The 21,819-nt window shown below is 41.3% G+C and overlaps 1 long non-coding RNA gene across 1 annotated transcript in view; it reads right to left on the bottom strand.

Annotated features, from left to right (window-relative positions):
• The window catches only part of LOC122424424, a 277,726-nt gene that overhangs the window by 43,048 nt on the left and 212,859 nt on the right, over nucleotides 1-21,819 (bottom strand). Inside the window, exons 23-25 of the long non-coding RNA XR_006264410.1 lie at nucleotides 20,073-20,183; nucleotides 16,600-16,719; nucleotides 14,364-14,481 (exon numbers count right to left, since the gene is read on the bottom strand). This is a non-coding gene — a long non-coding RNA (uncharacterized LOC122424424). The remainder of the gene's footprint in view (nucleotides 1-14,363; nucleotides 14,482-16,599; nucleotides 16,720-20,072; nucleotides 20,184-21,819) is intronic.

The raw sequence follows: 21,819 nt of genomic DNA, 5'->3' as shown, positions 1-21,819 counted from the left end.
CATCAAAGGTATTTTTTACAGAGCCAGATCAAGAAATTTTTAAATTTCCCTGAAAACACAAAAGACCTCCAATAAACAATGCAATCTTGAGATGGAAAAACAGAGCTGGAGGAATTAGGCTCTCTGACTTCAGATTGCACTACAAAGCTAGAGTCATCAAGAGTATGCGAATGGCACAGAAAGAAAAATATAAATCAAGGAAAAGGATAGTAAGTCCAGAAGTACTCCATGCTCCTATAGTCAGCCCACAATGAAGGAGGCAAGAATGTACAATGGAGAAAAGACCCTCTCTTCAATATGTGGTGCCTGGAAAACTGGACAGCTACATGCAACAGAATGAAGTAAGAACACATTGTACTACCATATACAAAAAAACTAAAAGTAAGAGAAAATACTGTAAAACTCATTGAGGAAAACAGAGGCAGAATAGCATAACAAAAAGCACAGCAACATATCGTTGGGTCCATTTGCAAGTTAATTAAAATAAAAACAAAAACACGGGACCTAATTAAAACTTCATATCTTTTGTACCACAAAGGAAAACACAAACAAAATGAAAAGACAACCTCATAATGAGAAAAAATGTTTGCAAATAATGTGTTCTATAAGAGATTTTCAAAATATACAAACAGCCCATACAGCTCAATATCAAAAAACAACACAATCAAAAAAAAAATGGGTAAAAGACCTAAATAAGGCATTTCTCCAAAGAAGACATAAGGATGGCTAACAGTCACACAAAAATATGCTCAACATCACTAATTGCTAGAGAAAAGCAAATCAAAATTAAAATGATGTATCATCTCACACCAAGCTGAATGGCTATCACCAAAAAGGTTACAAATAATAAATGCTGAAGAGGCTGTGGAGAAAAGGGAGTCCTACTTCACTGCTGTGGGAAAGTAAATCAGTGCAACCACTATGGAACACAGTATGGATGTTCCTTAAAAACAGAACTAGCAGAAGACTCAGCAATCCCACTCCTGGGCATACATGCAGAAAAAAATCTAATTAAAAAAGATACATGCACATCTATGTTCATAACAGCACTATTTACATTAGCCAAGACATGGAAGTAACCTAAATGTCCATCAACATATGAATGAATAAAGAAGATGTGATATATATACAGTGGAATATTGTTGCTATTCAGTTGCTAAGTTATATCTGACTCTTTGTGACCCCGTGGATTGTAAACATGCCAGGGTCCCCTGTCTTCCAGTATCTCTCAGCGTTTGCTTAAATTCGTCCGTGAGTTGGTGATGCTATCTAACCATCTCATCCTCTGCCACCCCCGTCCTCTTGCCTTCAGTCTTTCCCAGCAACAGGATCGGAATACTACCCAACCGTGAAAAATGAACTACGGACACCTGCAGCAACATGAATGGACCCAGAGATGATCATACTCAATGAAATAACAAAGACAAATATACGATATCACTTACATGTGGAATCTAAAAGATGATACAAATAAACTTATTTCTAAAACAGAAATAGACCCACAGAGAGAAAAAAAAAACAACTTACGCTTACCAAAGGAGAAAAGAGAATAGGGATAAATTAAGATTGTGAAATTAACATATACATATTGCTATTTATATTTATATAAAACAAATAACCAACAAGGACCTACAGTGTAGCACAGGGAACTGTATTCAATATTTTTAATAAAGCAAAAGGGAAAATAATCTAAAAATACATTATACATATGTTTATATATATAAATGTGTTTATATATACATACATAAAATATACACACATGTATGTGCACATATATCTACACACACACACCCACAGAACATTGTAAAGCAACTGTAATTCAATAAAAAAATAAAAATTTAAAAATCTTTTGAACCTATGGAAAGAAAAAAAGTAAAAGAAGAAATTATAGCTGAAACCTTCCCAAACCTAAAAAAGGAAAAAGATAAATAGGTATAGGAAACACTAAGAGTCACAAACAAGATGAACCCAAAGAAACTTACACTAAGGCATACTATAACAAAAATGGCAGAACTTAAAGATAATAAAAGTATTCTAACAGTCGCAATTAAGAAAAAAGAGTTACTCTGGAACCCCCATAAGGCTATCAACTGTTTTCTCTACATAAATGTTGCAGGCCAGAAGGGAGTGGCAAGATATATTCAAAGTCATGAAAGGAAAAATCTGTAAGCTGAATACTCTACCCAGCAAGGTCATCATTTATCAAAAGAATATAAAGAGAAATAAAGAATTTCTCAGACAAGCAAAAACTAAAGAAATACACTACTTCTGTGTCTATCATAAAAGAAATATCAAAAAGTCTTTTCTAAATAGAAAAGCATAAAAACCTATAGAAAGAGAAAATCATAACCAGAAAGTAAATCACTAAAATAAGACAGTACATATATTAAAAAAAGAAAATGAAAAAATTCTGTGAAGTGCAGTCATCAAAACAGCACAGTATTAGCACAAAAACAGAAATAGAGATTAATGGAACAGGATAGGAAGCTGAAAAATAAACCCTTGCAACTATAGTCAATTAATCTACAACAAAGGAGGCAAGACATACAATGGAAAAAGGACAGTGTGTTCAATAAACGGTGTTGGGAAAACTGGACAGTAACATGTTAAAAAAAAATGAAGTTAGACCATTCTTTAACACAATACAGAAAAATAAACTCAAAATGAAATAAAAATCTAAATTTAAGACTAGAGAATGTAAAACTCTTAGAGGAAAACATAGGCAGAATACTCTTTGACATGAACTCTAAGAATATTTTTTTCAGTCCATCTCCTTGAGTAATGGAAAAACAAGCAAAAATAAACAAAGGGGTCCTAATTAAACACAAAAGCTTTTGCACAGCAAAGAAAATAATAAACAAAACAACAACCACCACTTCATAATGAGAGAAAATGATGCCACAGACAAGGGATTAAGCTCCGAAATTTACAAACAGCTCATGCAGCTCAATATCAAAAAATAAGCCACCCCATCAAAAAAATGGGCAGACCTAGACATTTGTTCAAAGAAGACATACAGATGGACAATAGACACATAAAAAGATGCTCAACGTTGCTAATTATTAGAGAAATGCAAATGAAACTACAATGAGATATCACCTCGCACCAGTCAGCATGGCCACCAACAAAAAGTCTATAAACAGTAAATACAAGAGAGGGTGTGGAGAAAAGGGGACCTCCTACATTGATGCGAACGTAAATCGGTACAGCTGCTATGGAGAACAGTATGGAGGTTCCTTAAGAAACTAAAAATAGAGCTGCCATACAAACCAGCACTCTCACTCCTACGTACATATCCAGAGCAAAACATGGTTCAAAAGGATACGTGCACTGCAGTGGTCACTGCAGCACTGTTTATAATAGCCCACATATGGAAGCCATCTAAATGTCCATCAACAGATGAACGGATAAAGAAGATATGTTACGTATGTACAATGGAATATAATTCATTAAATTAAAAAGATTGAAATAATGCCATTTGTAGCAACATGTAGGGACCTGGAAATACTTATACTAAGTGAAGTAAGACAGAGAAAGATGTATATATATATATATATCGCTTAAGTGTGAAATATATATATATATCACTTAAGTGTGAAATATATATATATATATATATAAATATACACTAAACAAATGAGCTCATTTACAAAACAGAAACCGACTCAGAAAACAGACTTCTGGTTACCATGGGGTAAGGGTGGGGGAGAGGGATAGAGTGGAAGATTGGGAATGACATGTACACACTGCGGTCTTTAAAACAGATAACCAACAAGAAATTATCATATGTGCACAGGGAACTCTGCTCAATACTCTGTAATGAGCTAAACAGGAAAAGAGTTTGAAAAAGAATAGACATCTGTATAACTGAATCACTTCGCTGTACTCCTGAAACAAACACAACATTGTTAACCAAATACTCCAAAATAAAAGTTTCTAAAAATAAAAAGAAAACAAGGAATAAAAAACCAATTATATGACAAAAGATGGACAAACTATAAGAAATGGACAAGAGTCTAGAAACGTATGGCCTACTGAAACTGATTCAAGAAGAAATAAGATATTCTGAACAGAACGAGCACTAGAAGTGAAATAGAACCTGCAGGGAGTTTTAAAAACTCCCTGTTTTTAAAAAAAAAAAAAAAAAAAAGGCCAGCACTAGATGGCTTCACTGGAGAATGCTACCAAACATTTAAAAAAGAATATGTGCCAATGCCTGTCAAAATTTTCTAACAAACTGAAGAGGGGAGAATACTCTCAAAGTTATCCTGTGAAGCCACTCTGATACCAAAACCAAGACAAAGACACTACCAAAAAAAAAATCACAGATCATATATTTGGTGAATGTAAATCCAAAAATTCAACAAAACATGAGCAAATGAAACCCAACAACATATAAGAAGGATCATACACTGCTATCAAGTTGGATTCATCCCAGGGTCACAAGGATCATTCAAAATAGGCAAACCAATCACTCTGATACACCACATGAATAAATGAAATAACAAAAGCCTCACAATCATCTCCATAGATTCAGAAAAAAGCATTTGACAACATTCAACATCGATTTGTGATAAAAACTCTTACCAAAGTGGATATAGAGGAAACACATCTCAACATAATAAAAGCTGTTTAGGATAACTTTACAGCCAACATAATATTCAAACAGTGATATATTTAAAGTCTTCCCACTAAAATCTGGAACAAGACAAGGAAGCCCACTCTCAGCACTTCTATTCAACAAAGTATTAGAAGTCCTAGGCTTAAGCAATCAGATGAGAAAGATAATAAGTCATATCCAAATTAGAAGGGAAGAGGTAAAACTGTCATTATATGTAGATGACATGATACCATATTAGGAAATCCTAAGGACTCCACACAAAAACTATTAGAATGGAAAAACAAATTTAGCAATGCAGCAGGATACAAGATTAACATACAGAAATCTACTGTATTTCTTTACACTAACAATGAATGGGAAGAGAAAGTAAAAAACAAATCCTTTTTTAAATTGCATCAAAAAGAACAAAACAGGAATTAACCTGAGGAGGCGAAAGACTTATACGCTCAGAACTATAAAACATTGATAAAGATAAGAGAAGACGATTTAAAGAAATGTACCATTTTTTTTGGTATTAAAAAAAAGAAAGAAAAACAAACAACCTAATCAAAAATTGGCATGTGTGTGCGTGCTAAGCCATTTCAATTGTGTTTGACTCTTTGCAACCCCATGGACTGTAGCCCACCAGGCTCCTCTGTCCCTGAGATTTTCTAGGCAGGAATACTAGAGTGGGTTGCCATGCCTTCCTCCAGGAGATCTTCCCTACCCAGGGATTGAACCTGCACCTCTCATGGCTCCTGTATTGGCAGGCAGGTTCTTTATCACTAGCACCACTGGTATAAGACCTAAATAGACATTTCTCCAAGGAAGATATACAGATGGCTAAGAGGCATATGAAAAGATGCTCAACACCCATGAGATTCAGATAAATGCGAGTCAGAGGTATCACCTCACACCAGTCAGAATGGCCGTTACCAAAAAATATCCAAACAATAAATGCTGGAGAGGGTAGGGAGAAAAGGGAGCCCTTATGCTGCTGATGGGAATGTACGCTGATACAGCTGCCCCAGAGAACAGTACAGAGGTTCCTTGCTGCGCTGTGCTTAGTTGCTTAATTGTCTCCAATTTTTTGCAACCCCAAGGACTGCAGCCTGCCAGGCTCCTCTGTCCATGGGGATTCTCCAGGCAAGAATATTGGAGTGGGTTGAAATATTAAAAATAGAACTATCATATGACCCAGCAATCCCACTCCTGGGCATATGCCCAGGAAAACCGCAATTCAAAAAGATACATGCACCTCAATGCTCATTGCAGCACTAGTTACAATATCCAGGACACAGAGACAGCCTCCTTGTCCATCAACAGAGGAATGGATAAAAGTGATACGATGCATATATACGATGGAATATTATTCAGCCATAAAATGAATGAAACTCTGTCATGTGCAAAGGCATGATGGACTTAGAAGCTGTCATACAGAGCGAAGTCAGTGAGAAAAAGAAAAACATATAGTGTACATTATGTATTTGTGTGTAATCTAGGAAAATAGTACAGATGAACCTATCTGCAAAGCAGAAATAGAGACATAAACATGACACAACAAACGTATGGACACCGAGGTGTGGGTGGGGGGTTAGGATACATTGGGAGATTGGGATTTACATATATACACTACTATGTATAAAATAGGTAACTAATGAGGACCTACTATATAGCACGGCGGGGGTGGGGGGGGGGGAAGAATCTGTTTGTAAGATATACATTAAGTTAACCTTAAAAATGCATCCCGATATACATTAGGTACAGACACATTGAATGGTTCAAAGTTGAACTGCAGGTTCTATGAAGACCTACAAGACCTTCTAGAACTAACACCCAAAAAAGATGTCCTTTTCATTATAGGGTACTGGAATGCAAAAGTAGGAAGTCAAGGGATACCTGGAATAACAGGCAAATTTGGCCTTGGAGTACAGAATGAAGCAGGGCAAAGGCTAACAGAGTTCTGCCAAGAGAACGCACTGGTCATAGTAAACACCCTCTTCCAACAACACAAGAGAAGATTCTACACATGGACATCACCAGATGGTCAACACTGAAATCAGACTGATTATATTCTTTACAGGCAAAGATGGAGAAACACTATACAGTCAGCAAAAACAAGACCAGGAGCTGACAGTGGCTCAAATCATGAACTCCTTATTGCCAAATTCAGACTTAAATTGAAGAAAGTAGGGAAAACCACTAGATCATTCAGGTATGACCTAAATCAAATATCTTATGACTATACAGTGGAAGTGTCAAATAGATTCAAGGGACTAGATCTGATGGACAGAATGCCTGAAGAACTATGGATGGAGGTTTGTGACATTGTACAGGAGGCAGTGATCAAGACCATCCCCAAGAAAAAGAAATGCAAAAGGAAAAATTGTTGTCTGAGGAGGCCTTACAAACAGCTGAAAAGAAGAGAAGCAAAAGGCCACGGAGAAAAGGAAAGACATACCCATTTGAATGCAGAGTTCTAAAGAATAGCAAGGAGATATAAGAAAGCCTTCCTCAGTGATCAGTGCAAAGAAATAGGGGGAAACAATAGAATGGGAAAGACTAGAGATCTCTTCAAGAAAATTAGAGATACCAAGGGAACATTTCATGCAAAGATGGGCACAATATAGGACAGAAATGATATGGACCTAACAGAAGCAGAAGATATTAAGAAGAGGTGGCAAGCATACACAGAACTATACAAAAAAGATCTTCATGACCCAGATAACCATGATGGTGTGATCACTCACCTAGAGCCAGACATCCTGGAATGCGAAGTCAAGTGGGCTTTAGGAAGCATCACTACAAAGTTAGTGGAGGTGATGGAATTCCAGTTGAGCTATTTCAAATCCTAAAAGATAATGCTGTGAAAGTGGTGCACTCAATATGCCAGCAAATTTGGAAAACTCAGCAGTGGCAACAGGTCTGGAAAAGGTCAGTTTTCATTCCAATCCCAAAGAAAGACAATGCCGGAGAATGTTCAAACTACCACACAATTGTACTCATCTCACAAGCTAGCAAAGTAATGCTCAAAATTCTCCGAGTCAGGCTTTAACAGTACATGAACTGTGAACTTCCAGATGTTCAAGCTGGATTTAGAAAACGCAGAGGAACCACAGATCAAATTGCCAACATCCACTGCATCATCGAAAGAGCTACATCTATTTCTGCTTTATTGACTATGCCAAAGCCTTTGACTGTGTGGATCACAACAAACTGTGGAAAATTTTTAGAGAGATAGGAATACCAGACCACGTGACCTGCCTCCTGAGAAATATGTATGCAGGTTAGGAAGCAACAGTTAGAACTGGACATGGAAAAGCAGACTGGTTCCAAATCAGGAAAACAGTACGTTAAGGCTGTATATTGTCACCCTGCTTATTGAACTTCTATGCAGAGCACATCATGCAAAATGCCAGGCTGGATGAAGCACAAGCTGGAATCAGGATTGCCGGGAGAAGTATCAATACCCCCAGATATGCAGATGACACCACTCTTATGGCAGAAAGCGCAGAAGAAGTAAAGAGCCTCTTGATGAAAGTGAAAGAGGAGAGTGAAAAAGTTGACTTAAAACTCAACTTTCAGAAAACTAAGATCATGGCACCGTTCCCATCACTTCATGGAAAATAGATGGGGAAACAATGGAACCAGTGAGATACTTTTTATTTTGGGGGCACCAAAATCACTGCAGATGGTGACTGCAACCATGAAATTAAAAGACACTCCTTGGAAGAAAAGCTATGACCAATCTAGACAGCATATTAAAAAAGAGAGACATTACTGTGCTGACAAAAGTCCGTCTAGTCAAAGCTATGGTTTTTCCAATAGTCATGTATAGATGTGACAGTTGGACTGTAAAGAAAGCTGACTGCCAAAGAATTGATGCTTTTGAACTGTGGTGTTGGAGAAGACCCTAGAGAGTCCCTTGGACTGCAAGGAGATCCAACCAGTCCATCCTAAAGGAAATCGGTCCTGAATATTCACCGGAAGGACTGATGTTGAAGCTGAAACTCTAATACTTTTGGCCACCTGATGTGAAGAACTGACTCATTGGAAAAGATCCTGATTCTGGGAAAGATTGAAGGCAGGAAGAGAAGGGGACGACATAGGATAAGATGGTCGGATGGCATCACCAACTTGATGGACATGAGTTTCATCAAGCTTTGGGATGGTGATGGACAGAGAAGCCTGGTGTGCTATGGTCCATGGGGTCTCAAAGAGTTGGACATGACTGAGTGACTGAACTGAACAGACAAATACTGTTTGATTCTACCTATTTGAGATACCTAGAATAGTCAAATTCACAGAGTCAGAAAGTACATTGGTAGATGCCAGGGGCCAGAGGGTTGGCTGGGGTGGAGAGGGAAAATAGGGAGTTAGTGTTTAGTGGGGACAGAATTTCAGTTTAGGAAAGTGAAAAATTTGGGAGGTGAATGATGGTGGGGGTTGCGCAACAATGTGAATATAATTAGTGGCACTGAACTGTACAGTTAAATACGGTTCAAATAGTATGTTTTATATTACGTGACTTTTACCACATAAACACATTAAAAAAAAAAAAGAAATGGAAAGATATCCCATGCTCTTGGATTTGAAGAATACTGTTAAAACAGCCATGCTGCCCAAGGCAATCCACAGAGTCAATGTGATCCCTGTCAAATTAGCCATGATATTTTTCATAGAACCAGAACACATGATCCTAACATTTATATTGAACCATAAAGATCCACATTGCCAAAAACATCCTGAGGACAAAGAAGAAAACAGGAGGCATAATTTTACCAGACTTCAGATAATACTATAAAGCTACCACAATCGAAACAGAATGATACTGGCACAGAAATAGACATACAGATCAATGGAGCAGGAGAGAAAGCCCAGAAATAAAGCCACACATCTACAGTCAACAGATTTTCACTAAGGAGGCAAGAATATACAATGGGGAAAAAACAATCTCTTCAGCACGTGGTGTTTGGAAAGCTGGACAACTGTATGTAAATCAATTAAGTTAGAATGCACCCTCACACCATACACAAAAATAAACTCAAAATGGCTCAAAGACTTAAATGTAAGACATAGCACTATGAAACTCCTACTAGAGATTACAGGCAAAACTTCTCTGAGATAAATCATAGCAATGTTTTCTTAGGTCAGCTCCCAATGGAATGTGCTCAAGCTTATAAGCTTTTATACAACAAAGGAAACTATAAACAAATGAAAAGACAACCACTGAATTGGGAGAAAATATTTGCAAGCAATGCGACCAATAAGGATTTAATATCTAAAGTATACAAATAGCTCAGTTCAGTAACACACAAAAAAATTAAAATGGGTAGAAGACATAAATAAACATTTTTTTTCAAAGAAGGCATACACATTTCCAGTATCCACATGAAAAGATGCTCAACTTCGCTAATTATTAAGGAAAACCAAATCAAAACTACAGTTGGTCTGAGGTATCATCTCAGACCAGTCAGAATGGCCATAATCAACAAGTCTACAAATAATAAATGCAGGATAGGATCTGGAGAAAAAAAGAACCCCACCTGTTGGTAGGGAAGTAAACTGGTGAAGCCACTATGGACAACAGTGTAGAAGCTCATTAAAAAACTAAAAATAGAGTTGTCGTTTTGTTGTTGTTGTTTAGTCTCTTAAGTTATATCTGACTCTTTTGTGATGGACTGCTGCCCACAAGGCTCCTCTGGCCATATGATATAGCCATTTCACTCCTGGGCATATATCTGGAGAAAATTCTAATTCCAAAAGTTACATGCAGTCCAATGTTCATAGCAGCATTATTTGCAGTAGCCAAGAGATAGAAGCAACCCAGATGTCCATTAAAAGAAAAATGAATAGAGAAGATACACACACACAGAATGAATTACTACTCGGTCATAACAAAGAATTAAATAATGTCATTTGCAGCAACATAGATGGATCTAGAGATTATCATACTTAGTAAATCAGTCAAAGACAAATTCCAACGATATCACTTATATGCACAACCAAAATGACACAAATGAACATATTTGCAAAGCTAAAACAGACTCAGAAAACGAATTTCTGGTTACCAAAAGAGACAAAGAATGGGAGGGATAAATTAGGGATTTGCGATTAACAGATGTAAAGAACTATGGATAAAATACATTAACAATAAGGTCCTATTGTATATCAAAAAGAAAACAAATATTGTATATTAAAAAGAAAATACAAAATGTCAAATAACTACCAAAAAGTCCCTTTTCCCAGCACTAGATGCAATGTTCTCCATCACCTGAATGCAACTACAAACTACATGAGTGAACTCAGATCTGTGACACCTGATCATTACAGAGGAAGTAAGCTTTCTGCAAGCCAGTGCTGAATGAGTTTTGGTGTATTGTAAATCATCGCATTCACAGCAGCCAGAAATTTCCAAAAACCACTTGCAACCCTAAAATATGTGCTTTTGTTTCTAACTTTCTGTGAATGGAATTCCTCATTTACAGGTCCATCCTTTTGGATTTTTTTTTAAACATTGAACATTTATGTACATTTTTAGAATGATAGTAAAAGCAAATGTATAAGATTAACTGTGATTTATTATTTTCATTAGGTGGTAAGTGAGGTGATGCTAGGCAAGTTTTTTTCTTCATATTCTCTGGGGGAAAAGATTTGCTGAAATATCTATTATCATGAGCAGACTGTATGCACTATTTTAATCCATATAAGAGATGACTTCAGATTAAGTTCCCCATTAGTCACACTGTAACCTGGCCCAGTGGAAGAACATGGAAGTTGGAGCTAGCAGACTTGGGTATGAATCCTGATACAACAACTCTTGGGTGAATGGCATCATGACAAAGTTTTGCGTCTTAAGTGTCTCTTGTCTATGGATCCAGGGATCACACTATTTTGTAGGAGTTAATATTTAACATGGTGCTGCATGTGAAGAACAGGTTACTTGGAACCACTCAATAAATATTGGCATTTGCTTTCCCCTTTGCTTATGTTCCATCAAGCTGGGCTGTTCAAACCTCCACATTATTTATTCTGCTAGCCATGAGTTAGAATCACAAACTGCAGTTAAACATACTAATATTGCATTTCTTAAAAACAAATGTCTTATTCTAGCTGGTGTTTCTCCTACACCCTCCCCAGCAACAAAGTTTGTTTCATACCCCCCACAGAACAGCAATATCCCAGAACACCAATATCCCAGGTAATTTGATAGGGATCTCACTGAATCTGCAGATTGCCTTGGGTAGTATGGCTATTTTAACAGTATTCTTCCAATCTAAGAGAATGGGATAGCTTTCTTTCTTAAAGCTTTTTATGTGGTAGCAGTCACATAATATAAAACATACTACTGTAACCATATTTAACTGTACAGTTCAGTGGCCCTATGTATACTCATATTGTTATACAACCCTCACCATCATCCACCTCCCAAAATTTTCACTTCCTAAACTGAAACTCTGTCCCCATTAAACATTAACTCCCCGTTTCCCCTCTCCACCCCACCCCACCCTTTTGCCCCTGGCATTTGCAAGCAATGCAGCCAGTAAGGGCTTAATATCTAAGGTATACAAATAGCTCAGGTCAGTAACAAGCACATTTTAAAAATGAGTTGAAGACCTAAATAAGCATTTTTTTCAAAGAAGGCATACACATTTCCGACAGCCACATGAAAAGACGCTCAACATTGCTAATTATTAAGGAAATACAAATCAAAAGTACAATGAGTTATCACCTCAGACCAATCAGAATGGACATCATCTTCAACAAATAAATGTACAAATAATAAATGTGGGAGAGGATGCGGAGAAAAAAGCAACCCTCCTACGCTGTTGATGGGGAAGTAAATTGATGAAGCCACTGTGGACAACAGTGTGGAAGTTCATTAAAAAACTAAAAACAGAGTTGTCATTTTTCTGTGTGGTTTTTTTTTTTATTCTCTAAGTCATGTTTGACTCTTTTATGATCCCATGGACTGTAGCCCACCAGACTCCTCTGACCATATGATAACAGCAATTCCATTGCTGGGCATATATGTGGAGAAAACTCTAATTCCAAAAGTTACATGCAGTCCAATGTTCATAGCAGCATTATTTACAATCGCCAAGACATGGAAGCAACCTAAGTGTCCATTAACAGGTGAACAAATAGAGAATACACACACACACACACACACACACAGTGGATTACCACTCAGCCATAACAAAGAATGAAACAATGCCATTTGCAGCAACCTGGATGGACCTAGAGATTTTCATTCTAAGTGAACTAAATCAGTCAAAGACGAATTCCAATAATATCGCGTATACATACAATCTAAAATATGATACAAATGAACATATTTACAAAACCAAAACAGACTCATGGACCCAGAAAACAAATTTATGGTTACCAAACGGGACAAAGGATGGGGAGGGATAAATTAGGGATTTGGGATTAGCAGATGTAAACTACTATGTATAAAATACATTAACAACAAGGTCTTACTATATAGCACAGGGAACTATATTTGATATATTGTAGCAACCCATAATGGAAAAGAATATGAAAAAGAAAAAATATACACATAGATATATATGTAAAACTGAATCACTTTGTTTTACACCGGACATTAACACAACATTATAAATCAATTATACTTCATTTATTTTATTTTTTTTTTACCCCCCCAATCAATTATACTTCATTTAAAAAGAAAACACAAAAAAACCCAAATGACTACTGAAAAGTCCCTCTTCCCAAAACTAGATGCAATATTCTCCATCACCTGAATGCAACTGCAAACTACACGAGTGAACTCAGATTTGTGACACCTGATCATTACAGAAAAAGTAAGCTTTCTGCAAGCCAGTGCTGTGTGAGTTTTGGTGTATTGTAAATCATCACATTCATAGCAACCAGAAATTTCCAAAAACCACTTGCAACCCTAAAATATGTGTTTTTAACTTTCTGTGAATGGAATTCCTCATTAACACATCCATCCTTTTGGATTTTTTAAAAAACATTGAACCTTTATGTATATTTTTAGAGTTACAGTAAAAAACAAAATGTTTAAGATTAATTGTGATTTATTATTTTCATTAAGTGGTAATGGAGGTGACGCTAGGCAAGGTTTTTTCCTCATATTTTATGGGGGAAAAGGTTTGCTGAAAAATCTATCATCATGAGCAGATTGTATGGGCTATTTTATTCCATATAAGAGATGACCTTCAGATTAAGGGCCCCATTAGTCACACGGGAACCTGGCCCAGAGGAAGAAATGGACGCTGGAGCCAGCAGACTTGGGTTTGAATCCTGACACAGCAATTCCTGAGTGAACAGCATCACAACAAAGCCTTTGAGTCTTAAGTGTCCCTGTCTATAGAACTAGGGATCACACTATTTTGTAGGATTTAATATTTAACACAGTGCTGCATGTGAAGAATAGGTTACTTGGAACCATTCAATAAATACTGTCATTTGCTTCCCCTTTTGCTTATGTTCCATTAAGCTGGGCTGTTCAAACCAAAACTGCAGTTAAACATACTACTATAATGCATTTCTTAAAAACAAATGTCTTATTCCAGCTGGTGTTAAAATCAGTAGAACATATCTCCTACATTTTCCCCAGCACCAAAGTTCATTCCATTCCCTCCACAATACACCAATATTCCAGGACCCGAAAAGGATCATCTAGAAGCCAATTCCTTTGTTCCAAATCAAGAAGAAGCAAAAGCAGCCAGTTTCTGTGGGCCACAAACAATTAGTTCACAAAAACTGCACTTACCTGGATCCCTGTGCCTCACTGTCTTCATCAGAGCACCTTCAAGTCCTTCACTGGAGATTGAGGCTGGGAGGCCAAGAATGGCCCAGGTCACATCTCTCATACTCTAGGAGCTTATAGCCTAGTGAAGAGACAATTAAGTACTTACTAAATACGTATTAATATGAACAGCTACCATTTACTGAGGACTTACTCTGCGGCTCCCGTAGGCACTGCTTTAAATGCAAACCGTGCATCCGCTCACTTAACCCCCATGAGAACTCTGAGATGGTCACTGCCATTTTACAGATGAGGAAACTGGGGTGCAGAGGGGTTGTTAAGATGTTTGCATAGACCTAATCACACTTAGCTTTTTGCACAGCAAAGGAAACTGTAAGCCTGAGAGAAAATATTTGCAAACAATCCAACTGACAGTGGATTAATTTCCAACATATATCAACAGCTCATACAACTCAATAACAATAAAAACAAACGCGCCAATCAAAGAATAGGCAAAAGACCTAAATAGACATTTCTCCAAAGATGACATACAGATGGCAACAGACACATGAAAAGATGCTCAACATCTTTAATTATTAGAGAAACGGAAACTACAATGAGGTTCCACCTCACGCCAGTCAGAATCGCTGTTGCTGTTCAGTTGCTAAGCTGTGTCCAACTCTTTGCAGCCCCACGGACTGCAGCACACCAGGCTTACCTGTCTCACACTATCTCCCAGAGTTTGCTCAAAACCCAGCCACCACCACCTCACAGCAGTCAGTATGGCCACGGCCAAAATGTCTACAAATAATAAATGCCAGAGAGGGTGTGGAGGAAAGGGAACCCTCCTACACTGTTGGTGGGAATATAAATTGGTGTAGCCACTATGGAAAACACTATGGAGATTCCTTAAAAAAAACTACAAATAGAGTTACTATATGATACAGTTTTCTCACTCTGGGGCATGTATCTGGAGATAACTCTTAACTCAAAAAGATAACATGCCGCTCAACATTCATAGCAGTACTGTTTACAATAGCCAAGACATGAGACAACCTACATGTCCAACAAAAGATGAATGGATAAACATGTGGTATGTACGTGTATATATATAAACATATACACACACACATATATGAACACAATGGACTACTACTCAGTCCTAAAATAAAATAATACCAATGGCAGCTTCAGAGCCTGCCTCCCTACGGTCCTGGGCACACTCCTTTATCAGTCTGAGCCTCGGCTTCATCATTAAATGGGCTTGATTGTAGGGATTAGAGGCTACAAGTGAATGTGCTTGGTGAGTATCAAAGGACTATAGATCACAGGGGCTTCTTTCTGCCCCTGTGTAAGTGCTTTTGGAGTTCTAAAATCAGAAGTGTACACTTGGTTGAGCTGATGGGAGGGAAGCCTGTGTGGTGGGAGTGGGCTTCTGCAGAACACAGAGCCTGAATTCTTGAGGAAGGGAAGTCAGGGAGATACACTCCAGCAGGAGAGCTCCAGGAGGGGAGGAGCGGTGGGAACAGGGAGCACCCAGATGCCTGGCTCTGCCCTGGTGTCAGTGCTCACGGGGGTGCACCTCAGGGGGAGAGGCTGGGCTCGGTGGGCCCAACACTCCCGTTGGGCATCTGTGCTGGGGTGATGTGGCTGAGGTCGGGTAGCAACTGGTTCTAGACGGAGGGCAAGCCCGGGCCCGTGTTCCCTGCACCTCAGGAGCCAGGAGCTCATTAAAGAGGAGGGAAGGAGCAATTACCTGCCAACTTCAGAAGCAAAAGACCAGAAGGAGCGGGGGCAGGAGGAGGGTGGTTCTCCACCTGGGGCCCCGGAAGTGTGCCAGGACGCAGAGGGGATGAAAGGAAGATGGAGACAGCTTCTGGGGTCACTGGCTGAGGTCAGGAGAGGGTCAGTCAACTAGGTGGCCCGGAAGGCTGGGGAGAGTGGCTGAGGTTTGATCTTAGCTGTTGTGGGGAGCCCCAGGGAGCCCTGGACGAGGAGGGGCAGGCTTCAAGGGGGAGACGGGCTGTGGGCGACTGAACTGCAGGGGGAACGGGGAGGAAGGTGGGGCTGTGCCCTGTATCAAAGGTGGTGCCGTCAAACAGAAATATGCCAGCCCCCTGGGTAATTTACAATCGTCGGATAGCCCATTAGAAACAGCAAAACGGTGAAATTACTTCTGATAATATATTTAACCCCATATATCAAATATTTGTCATTTCAACATTAAATCAATGCAAAAATCACTACTGCGATAACTCACATTTCTCCCGTGCCAAGTCTTTGAGGTCGGGAGTGTCTCTTGGCCAGGACACCCGGATGCAGATTAGCATCCTTTTTTGAGTCACGGCGGCTGGCAGCTGCAGCACGGGGCAGCGCAGGTCTAGACAGAAGAGAGGCTGGGCTGAAATGACTGCAGACGTGGCCCTTCCCAGCTTCCATCTGTGCCCCCTGTAGACTAGCTCAAGGGCTCTGCTATCCTTCCACACGAGCTGTGAGCAAGGGAACACCCCCAGCCAGCTTCCTCTCTTCTCTGGGGCCAGGCTGGTTACCTGTCTCCCAGTGCACGCCTTGAACATTACTTAGCCCTGGATTTCTGAGAGATAGTCCGAGAGAAAGGAGTTGTTCTTAGAAAATTAATGTCTCTCTAATCTGAAGCTCCCCCATCTTCCAAGGGCTAGGGTGGGCTGGGGAAGTGGGTTTCGAGTCCGTGGTAGTTGCTCACCCCAAGATAACTCGTGGAGATGGCGGCATTGGAGACCTGATTGGGAGCTGCAGCCAAGGGCAGGGGAGACTAATTTAAAACAGCTGATCGTTATAGGTAAGCAGGTGCCACGGATAAGACGCTTTCCTCTGCTTTTAAGCCCATTCTTTTAGCTGCCCCTGCATCTCCTTGATTTGGGAGAAAAGGAATTGGCTTCTAGAGAATTCTTTTAGGTTCCTGGGATACCAGTGTGCGGTAGAGGGCATGAAGCAAACTGGTGCTGGGCAACTCGGGTCTGAGTTTCAGCTTTATGGCCTCGAGAGAGTCGGGTCATCTTCCTACACCTCAGTTTCCTTATCTGAGATGTGAGAACAGGAATGCATATGGTTGGGGGGTTGATTCAGAGGATAAGATGTGTGTGAAGGCCCTCACCTGAGACATGAGAGCTCCCGAGATGGGAAGTGATTGACGGGTTCCGATCACTGTCATTACCATTGCTATTCATGGAGCAGGGCCTGGGCTGAGTTTGTGGTTTGGGTCGGAAGAAGCAACAGGAGAAAGACATGGGGGGACAGGGAGGGGCCCATGGAGGGATGTCTCCTTACCACAGCCAGTCTGCAAGGGGGTCCCTGAAGGATGAAGGTGGAGCCAGAGGCCCCTCGATGGGCAGGGCGTGAGAGGGAGTGACGGGGAGCTTGTCCTGGGCGGGCAGGCAGGTGGGCGAGCAGCTCTCCAGCCGTAGCTGTGAACTCTGTCTGGGGGTCATGTTCTTCGCCACAGGTTTCCAGCTCCACCTCCCACGTCCAGAGTTACCCAAACATTTTCCAAACCAGTCTGACCCCTTTCTAATGTGTTCCAGATGCACTTGCAAGAAACTGGAAAAATGCAGAGCCAAGTGGGAGGCTGCGCATTTATAGCACCATGTTGGGCCCGAAGATTTTGCACAGTGGGTACCCTATTCCAGGGGTCGAGGTGCCTCCAGGCCTCTTCCTCTCATCTCTCCCGGGAGGAGTCCTCCATCAGCCACTCCCCAGGGGCCGCACCTAGAACTGCCCTTGCTGCGGAAGGGTTTGTCTCGGGCATGTGCATTGACCCATGGACCCATCATTGGGCTGGGGTCACTCATTTTCTGTTTATTGAGCACCTACTATTATTTGCTTTGTATGATTTTTAAAATGGAGATAAAATTGACGTGACATTGTATCAGTTTCAGGTATACTGTATTTTCTTAATAATTTAGGAAAACAGTTTTGATCTCACAAACTCCCTGAAGGGGCTTAAAGGACCTCCAGGGGGTCCAGGGATCACTGGGAACAATGTCTTTAGAGGAAAACTACATGGGTTGAGAGAGCTTAAAATAGGGCAACCTGACCCAGGCTCAGGGACAAGACACTAAAGTGAAAAGGAGGACAAGGGTAAAGTATGTGCAAAGGCCCAGTGGTGAGGAAGAGTGGGGTCCTCTAGAGGGACTGAAAGAAATAATTATGAATCCTCAGCCTGGTGTATGCTGGGGCCACTGCAAGTCCCTCCACCCCTTAGATTCATATCGCTAAAAATGTGTTGACATGCCTAGTACAGAGCTCATCCCTTCCCTCTTGGAGCTGATGGTCTGGGAGAGGGACAGGGTATGGTCATTCCCACCAGCATGACTATGATGTGTGCAGATTTGGCGGAACTGGGTCTGATTTGTGTGCGAGCAGGTAGGGCACAAAAGGCAGGTCTGGAAAGTCAAGGTGGCAGGGGGATTTAAGTTCAGTCTTGAAGGGAGAGTAGGGGTGATCCAGGCACAGAGGATGGTGTGTTCATACCAAGCTGAAGGACAGCAGGGCTTAGCGGCTGGGAAGGAAGAGTTAGCCTGTCCTGTGGTGGGAAGGGGAAGGTGCACTGTGGAGGGGTTGGGAGACTGGCAAGGGCGACGGCCAGTCAGTGCCGGGTGCGGACCAGACCAGCTGACTCAGAGCTCTAAACCAGCGTGGTTTGTTGTTATGATCACAGGCTGAATTCTAAGCCATGGCTCCGTATCTCGTGGATAAGTCACTTCACCTCTTCGGACCACCTTATAGATGCTACATTGATTGGAGTTTTGGATCCCGGTCTGGTCTGCCTGGGCTCAGATCCCAGGTCTGCGATAATTCACCTGTGTGACCTTGGATCAGTCACTGAACCTCTCTGTGACTTAGCTCCTCCTCCCTATATAATAGGAATAATGCTAGTACCTACCACATATGATTACTATATGGAATCAATGAGTTATATGTACAGTTATAGGACTGAAATATTATTCTTGATAAATTCCTCACCCCTAAGAGGGATGTTCATCCCAACTTCCCCACTTTAGGTTTCAGCATCTGAAAAACTCGGGAAATGTGCATCAGGTACTATTTTCACCTGAGTCTTTCAGAGAGGAGCTGAAGCAGAGTATATGGGGGAGAGGTCTGTCTGGGGAAGGCCCCATAGGGTCCTGCTTAGTTTCATTCAGTCCTGAGAGGCTCCTTCCAGTCTCCCTGCACAGAATGACCCCACCCACCATGGCTCCTTTCCCTCCTCATCCCCATGGGCTTGTTCCAAAGGACAGCCTTGTTATATGATGAAAAAAGGCCTCCTGTGCTCTCCTGACTGAGTCTTGTTTCACTACCACACTCAAAGCGGGTGAAGACAGGGGAGTTTGGCAAAGAAGAGTGTTGGGTGTCTGCAGCCGGACGGCACGGGTTTGAATCCTGCCTTCCCCAGGTAACAGCTGAACAACCGGAGCGTGTGACTTACTCCAACATGTGCATCTGCAGAGTGAGATAGTAAGACCTCCCCAGGAAGCTGTTAGGAACAATAAGAGCACTTGGAACGGTAGGGGCTCAATAGACACTTGCAAGGGCTGCTGTTTGTCAGGCAGTGTGCTCAGCCCACTGCGTCACCTGGCCTGATGAGGGGGCCTTTGTAATCGTTCCCGCTGGCAGATGTTCGGTCAGTGGCCCAAGGACACAGAACTAGGAAGGTCCACACCTCACTCCACCATATTCCCAAGGTCACGCTCTCACCTGCTTTCCATGCTGCCGCCAACAATAAATGCTTTCCAGTCTTCATTTTGCTACTTTCTGGTTGGGAAACTTCGGTTAAGCTGATTCCTTCATCTGAGCCCCGGCTTCCTCCTGCATTAAAAGATGATATGAAGTCTGAGATGTGAGTGGAGAAGAATGTGCCCATGAGGTTGGACTCCCACTGAGATCCTGGCATGGCCTTCCTGCTCCTTCTTGGGGAGAATTTGACCAAGTCTGCATGGTTCCTGCCTCAGTTTCCCCCTCTGGTAAGAATGAAGTAATCTGCCTTGATGGATTCTGAGGCTCTTCTTATAACTGGGCAATCTGAGCTGCTTCTGGGGAAGCTGAGGCCCAGAGAGGCTAGGAAAACGGCAGGGCATGGAAGTGTCAGAGCTGACAAAGCAGCTAGGGCCCTCCCCTCACCGGCTTGCTGAGAGTCAGCGTGGGAATCCCAGGATGAGCCCACTCTGGGATGCCATACCCAACTGAGAGGCCCCGAGAGTGCTGAAGAGTGGGGGCCCCGGGGTTCAGCCTGCCTGCCACTGAGTCCTGGCTTTACTCCTTACTGCTGTGTATGGGACCCTGTAGGATGAGTCACTTACTCTCTCTAAACTTCAGTTTCCCCATGAGTAAAATGGGGTAGGAATGCCCCCTGTGTCAGGTTGCTGAGGGAGATGAGGTCATTCGCATGATGGGCTCAGCACGGATCACAGAGCCGAGCAGGTAGAGTGCTGACTGTGTCCGAGAGCCTTGCACCCGATCCAGTGTACACTCTAGTCTCCTCGAGGGCTGACACCTGTCTACCAAGATCTATATCCCTGGGGCCCAGCATAGCACCTGTCCGTGCTCAGCAAATGCCTCTGAAATAGGGAATTAGCTCCTCCCGGTCACAGATGAGGAGTCTGAGACCCAGAGAGGGAACAGTCTGTGCCCAAACAGCCAGGTGGTGGAAAAGGCAGTATAGGAACCCAGCTTCTAGAACTGAGGCTGACGGTGTGTCCGTGGCAGTGCACAAAACCTTGAACTTTGTCATTTTGTCAAGACAGTCACCTGAAGGTGACTTGAAATGTCTTCACTTAGTGCCAGGGAGTGGGAGAGTGGGGATTCGATGTCTTTGGGTTTGGACTGGACCTTGGGAGCTAGCAAACACCTCTATAAAACTGATTTTCATCATTTATATGTAGAATCTAAAATATGGTACAAATGAAGTTATCTATGAAACAGAAACAGAGTTGCAGACATAGAGAACAGATTTCTGGTTGCCAAGAGGTGGGGTGAGGGAGGGACGGATTGGGAATTGGGGGTTAGCTCATGCAAACTGTTATATACAGAATGGATAAACAGTAAGGTCCTATTGTATAGCACAGTATACACAGTATACTCTATTAAATATCCTGTGATAAACCATAATGGAAAAGAATACGCAAAAGAATGCATAACTGAATCACTTTACTGTATAGCAGAAATGAACACAGCATGGTAAATCAATTATACTTCAATAAACTAAAACAAAGACAAAAACCCAAACCCTGATTTGGGGAGGTCCTCATAGCCTGAGAGAATCCAGAGGGAATCTCTGGGGCACAGATAGGGTAACTGTGTGCTTGCATACTTACAATGGGGCTTGCCAAGGAGATGGGGGGCCTGGTGCCAATGTTTCCAGACAGTGACCTTGCTAATAGTCTTTCAGTGACCCGAACGTGTCCAAAGGCTTGCACAAGTCCATAGAACTCTCCTTCTACCTACC

Source organism: Cervus canadensis, chromosome 22 (assembly GCF_019320065.1).
Source record: "Cervus canadensis isolate Bull #8, Minnesota chromosome 22, ASM1932006v1, whole genome shotgun sequence".
Classification (NCBI taxonomy): Eukaryota; Metazoa; Chordata; class Mammalia; order Artiodactyla; family Cervidae; genus Cervus; species Cervus canadensis.
This window is presented reverse-complemented; position numbering and strand designations above follow the sequence as displayed.